The 6,070-nt window shown below is 36.9% G+C and overlaps 1 protein-coding gene across 1 annotated transcript in view; it reads right to left on the bottom strand.

The window, feature by feature from the left end:
• The window catches only part of LOC146001439 (uncharacterized), a 36,908-nt gene extending 32,928 nt beyond the window's left edge, over positions 1–3,980 (bottom strand). The window contains exon 1 of the mRNA XM_083138759.1: positions 3,964–3,980. The gene's annotated coding sequence lies outside the window, so the exon portion shown is untranslated. The remainder of the gene's footprint in view (positions 1–3,963) is intronic.
• Positions 3,981–6,070: the final 2,090 nt, after the last annotated feature.

Genomic DNA, 6,070 nt, shown 5'->3' on the forward strand with positions numbered 1-6,070 from the left:
TCCAGTGGTAGAAGAAGATTGTGAAAATGGAATCTGTGTAAAGTTTAAAGTGATGATTATGGAGGTATGAGGGTGGAAATGTTTTGGTGGGGAAAGTTACTGGGTAGTTGTTTTCAGGCCAGAGGTTGGTTCCATTCATGGCTGATATTTAGGCCCTCTCCCATCTTTTACATACTAAGGTGTTGGCAGATTGGGTGATCTCTACTCAGAAGCATTCATTGAAACGGATGTTTTGATGGTTGGTAGTAACAGAAATGATTAAGTGGGTGATCTCTACTCAGAAGCAGTCATTGAAAGGAATGTTTTGATGGTTGGTATTAACAGAAATGATTAAGTCCAGGTTGTGGGTGGAGGAGGGGTGGTTGTTGATCCTGAGGTTAAGGGCCTTGGATGTCCCACCCTCCTTCCTCCCGATATTGCAGGTGAAGGTATAGATAACACTGCCCAACTTTGTGTGTATGTGAGAGTCTTGATTTTTAGGCCTGTTCCTGTGGTTTTTGGGGCTGATTCAGAAAATTCAGACTGCATCACATCTGGTTAGATACAGATATGATATATTATATGAAAGCACAAAATTTAAGTCCATTCTTTAAAAGATCTCCTTTGCAAAATAGTGATATCTTAACAAGCTTTGCTAATTGATTTGGCAATTTATGTGTTTAAATTAGCCACAGTTGTTTATGTATAATTGACCTTTGTTTCACAACTATTATTCCCACCCATATCATTTCATTTCTGCAGATCCAACACCATAGAGGTCATGGATACTTCATGACTACTGCCTGAATCATCCCAACATATTTTGCTATATTTGTGGAGAGTACACACTGAAAGCAGGTAGGAAAACTATTTCTGAGTTTGCAAAAAGAGCATATGTAACTTATTTTGGTGTCAATATTGGAGATCAGGATAAGCCATGGGCTCTTCATACTTTATGACAAAACTGTATGGAGCATTTGCTGCAGTGGACAAATGGAAAGAGAAGTTACCTGAAATTTTGGAGTACCAATGGTTTGAAGGAAACAGAAAAACACTTATATGACTGTTATTTTTGTATTGATAATATCCCAGGCATCAATCTTCATAATCGTGACAAGTGGTCTTATCCTGATCTACCTTCAGCTAAGAGACCTGTTCCACACTCGTATCTTGTACCCATTCCACCTATCCATGAACTACCACAGCTCTCAGCAGATGAGTCTTACATGTCTGATACTGCACAAAATTAAGACAGTGGGGTTAGTGTCACTGATTTTCAAACAATTTCACCTAGTGAACATTTTGACCAGAATGAATTGAGTGATCTGATCATGGACTTAAATCTTTCCAAGGAGTCTGCTTGTCTCCAGACTAAAGGAAATGAAAGTACTTCAGCCTGGAAACAAGAATTACATTTTATCAAATGAGAAAAAAAAGGATTTGCTCTCATTCTTTACTGAACACAACTACTTAGTATTCTGCAACGACTTGAATACTGTAGACTTGAAGATGGTTAATTTTCTTCTTGGTCAACAAAGTGGCTACACAAAGCATCTTTTCTTGTTATGTCTTTCGAATAGTAGAGCCAAACATCAACATTGGGCGAGAAAAGATTGGCCTATGAGGGAATATATGGTTGTTGGAAAACAAAATGTTCTCAATGAACATTTGGGAGTACGAGATAAAATCATACTGCCACCACTACACATAAAGCTAGGCCTGATTAAATACTTGGTAAAAATTTTGAAGCAGCACACTGAATACATAACCTGGACTTACCATGGAAAAACTGTAGGCACGAGTTTTGATGGTCCACAGATCAGACAACATAAGTGACCCACATTTCATATTATGAATGAAAGAAATTGAATCAAGTGCCTAGTCTTCATTTGTTCCTGATGTGATAAACGTTCTTGGCAACAAGAAGGCACACAACTACAAGCAATTACTACAGGATATCATCTTTTATTTCAAAGGCTTGGCTGTAACGTAAGTGTCAAACTCCATTATCTGCACTGTCACTTAGATAGCTTTCCAGGAAACCTTGGTGACTTAAGCGAAATACAAGGTGGAAGGTTTCATCAGGACATAAAAACAATGAATGCCAAATATCAAGGAAGATGGGATGCACACCTGATGGCAGACTATTGTTGGAATCTCATGGGGGATCATCTTGGCACATTCCACTCTCGGAAATATTACAAAAGAAGCTTCTTGTGTGTCTAATGACTGGGAAGTTTGTTTAATAAATCTGTGCTTTTGGTATGAAATAAGTAGATTTTCATGTAGTATTCATTTCTATTATTTCTTTATGTTTCCTTCATGCTTAAAAAATACATTAATTTGAACACTTTATTAAAATATCCAGATTTTTTAAATCAGGTTGATTCAAATCGCGATGAAATCAGGTGAAATCACTTTAAATAAAAAAAAAATATATAGAATGATGTACACTTCTCCAAATGTTACTTGACCATCCTGAAAAAGTTTTCAAGAGTCCAGAAATCGTTAATTTGGCAACATAGCTCTTGAGAACCAGTGGAGAGTAGCCAACTTTACTGTAGGTCCCTCTATTAGGCAAGAAACCCTCTCGTGTAAGACTTACAACATTGTTTATAACATGAAGTCAGAAACTATATTCGGCCAACATGTTAATAGAGAACAATACGGAAAACTCAAGTATGAGGAATAATTTAAGAAAATACTTGCGATTCGGTACATTAAAATTGGAATCAGAGAAACTGTTGAGAGGTTGGAAGCACTGCATTTGCTCGTGATACACCTGAAGGAAATCGCTGTCAAGTTTGAACACAAGAGGACATAATTATGAATAGCTTATGCAAATAAAATATAACAACACCTTGCAATGTACTGTGCAATGAGCGAAAGTTAAAGAATCTTGCAGTTTGCAGCGAAAATGTGTTCGTCACATAGAACAAATGCTACTCGTTGGTAGCATGAGTAATCATCAATACGTTTCAAAGCATTTGCTACAAGCGATGTTGTAGAGTATTGGTATAGTACTCGTCTCACAAATATCTATTTCCTAAGAATTAAGGGTCACAGCTTCGAATCCAAGGTACTCCCAATATATATATCATTATCACATTTCAATGGCTCATCAAAAAAACATTATCATTTGGGCCCCACGAATCAAACATTTTTCCAGGTCTCCTCTTTCCTCATCATTTGATCTAGCAAACCATGCTCAGATATGCTGTTCTTCACTCCTAACGAGTATCAGATTTCAAAGTTCGTTTAGACAGAAATAGTAACCATAATAAGTCAACGGGGTCAAATAAAATAATTACCGAAGAATGAACAGTAAAACAGTGACACACCATGAAAGCAGTGATCACAGAAATAAAATATGTTTGCAGAAAATGGTTACGCAGTTGGTATACAGAGCGACGTGCTACAAGACATGGACTGTCATCAAAATGACGTGTCTGTGTAGACTGAGAACAATGCCACAACCAAGGACGTCTACTCGAATAAGCTATGGTAACACTTTCGTATAAAATATTTTTTTGATTTGGTGTTTTAAGTCCACTTTATGCACAGTAAGGCTAATCGGGACTGGTCGTACAGTTTAAGGTGGGATCCAAACCACTTCAGCCTCCACCGGGTATCGAGCCTGGGACCCCTTGATTACAAGGCGACGACGCTACCACTGCACCATCTGGAGGCCCTCGTATAAAAGAAACGGATTTCTTACTTTTTACGTAAGAAAGTACTTAAGCAAATCATTTTCTTTAGCGTTGTTGAAGTTTGGGAATGTAGTTTTGATCCATTTTAATGCGAAATCATGTGTTTATCTGCGAAAATATCTCTCAGACACGTTATTGCTGCTGCCGCGATTTGCTTTCTGCATGGGAGCACAATGTTCCATGTGTTACATGATGTAACCCCCAGTAAGTGTTTCGGTAAAACTTCGATAGCGTCCCAATGGATATCTTCATTTTTACACAGGAAACTACTTACCGAAATTAGTTTCTGTAGCATTTAAAAGTTCTTGTTGGTATTCTCTTTCATCGAGAAAAAAAGATGTTGTCCGTATATGCTAAATGGAACGAAATGAGTGTTAATGGAACCTAACCTAACCTCATAGGCATACCTCATCCCCGTGATTGTTCGTGGGGCTATCGTGAATTTTTGGGGCTAACGTCAATGGTTTAATAATTATAATAATTACTCTTTATGTCAAAAATTGAACTTTTTTTGTGAAAAAAGCAAAATAGCACCTTGAAGAATGACGAAATAAATGAGTGACAGGTGTTGGAACGTTATCGAAGTTTTACCAGTGTTTCAAACCTCGCCGTGTTTTCACTATAACATGATGTGTTGAGTATTTTTAATTTTTTTTAAAAAAATTTAAACTATGCTTGCCTAACTGCCTAACTTAACCAAACTTAACCTTACGTGAAATGGCTTGTGGGGCTAATGTGAATGATATGTGGGGCTAACGTCAATGGTTTGCGAGGTATTAGCATAATTGCAAATCTGGGCACCAAAGTAGGTATTTTTGGGTGAAAAAGGTTGCAACACTGCATAAATTGACAAAACACTCGCACAACGCGTGATCAACCAGTATGCTATCGCCATAATGTGTGTTATAGAAATTCATTATTAGACCTAAAAATGTTCCACAATGAAGAATAGTACATTAGCAATGTAAAAAAGTGTGAAATGGTAAACTTTAAGTATCCAGAAAACGGATTTCTTAAAATTTACAGGAGAAGTTACTTACCAAATGCAGTTTCTTTAGACTTGTGGAAGTTCGTGTTTTCTCACATAGTTCATTGAATTTTGACGGTAAATCATGTATTTTTCGATATAAATGTGTGACCAATACACGAAAGCTGTTGCATCCATTTCCTTCCAGCCAGATGTTGCCTGTGTGGAATGACGTAATCCCGGTCAGTGTTCCGAAACACGTGTTTTTGTAACTGAAGAAGGTACGTTTCCGCAAATGGTTTGTGGGGCTATGCGAGAATGGTGTGTGGGGGTACGCATTTTTTTTCTAAACCAATTTTTAACTATTCTAACCTAAATGTGACACAACCTAACTTAACCAGAAATGGTTCATGGAGCTATGCGTCAATGGTATGTGGCGCTACATAGATATTTTTCGGTGGAGTGGTGTGGAAACACTGCATGCTGACTATGGTAGTGAAACTGTGACCGCCATTTAGCATGTTACCGATGGGGAAAAGAAACCAACAAAATTTACTTCATACGTCGAAAATATGGATTATTTCAATGAAAAAAAGTGAAATGAAACCTTCAGCAATGTTTCTCAATGCACAATACATAAGTAGGAATATGGAAAGTGACATAAATAGCGAGTTTCAGGCATTTTCCGGACAGTTTACCTGCGAAATAAATGATTTATAGCTGTTTCACCTATACAAAAGTAGCACCTAAGCTACATTTTCAATCATAATTTCTGCAGTAAATAATGCTTAGTAAACTTTTAACAGCAACAGTATGGTACAGTGAAAACACATTTCACTCATTTATTTCCTAATTATTCACATTTTTACTTACCTGTTATGCATAGCGAAACATTTTTGAACGTGGGATTATGCTTTTCTCACTGAAAAAAAGCGTAATTTTTCAGATTACAAGTATTTATTGTTCGTTGCTAATTCGCTTTCGTTACACACAATATGGCGGCCTAATCTTGACTTACATTGTCTATCGTCAACTGATATGCAGTGTTTCCAAACTTATTAACCGAAGGTTAGATTAGGTTCAGTTAAGTTAGGCAAACATAGAAAATTAAATGGTGCTACTTTACTATACCAGAGACACCTATCAATGATTTATTTTGCAATTTCTTACATTGCTAATGTACTATTCTGCATTGTGGAACATTTATTTAGGTGAAATAATCAATTTATAACGAAAATAATGTATATTTCTTACATTAACGAGTACTTACTGTTGTTCCTTATTTCCCACAAACCATCCACGGGTAGCCCCAAAAACCATTGACATTATTCCAAAAATTCACTATAGCCCCACGAATCATCACGGGGACGAAGTATGCCTACTAGGTTAGGTTAGGCCTGTTAGGTTAGGTTCC

Source organism: Lepisma saccharinum, chromosome 17 (genome assembly GCF_977018435.1).
Source record: "Lepisma saccharinum chromosome 17, izLepSacc3.1, whole genome shotgun sequence".
Classification (NCBI taxonomy): domain Eukaryota; kingdom Metazoa; phylum Arthropoda; class Insecta; order Zygentoma; family Lepismatidae; genus Lepisma; species Lepisma saccharinum.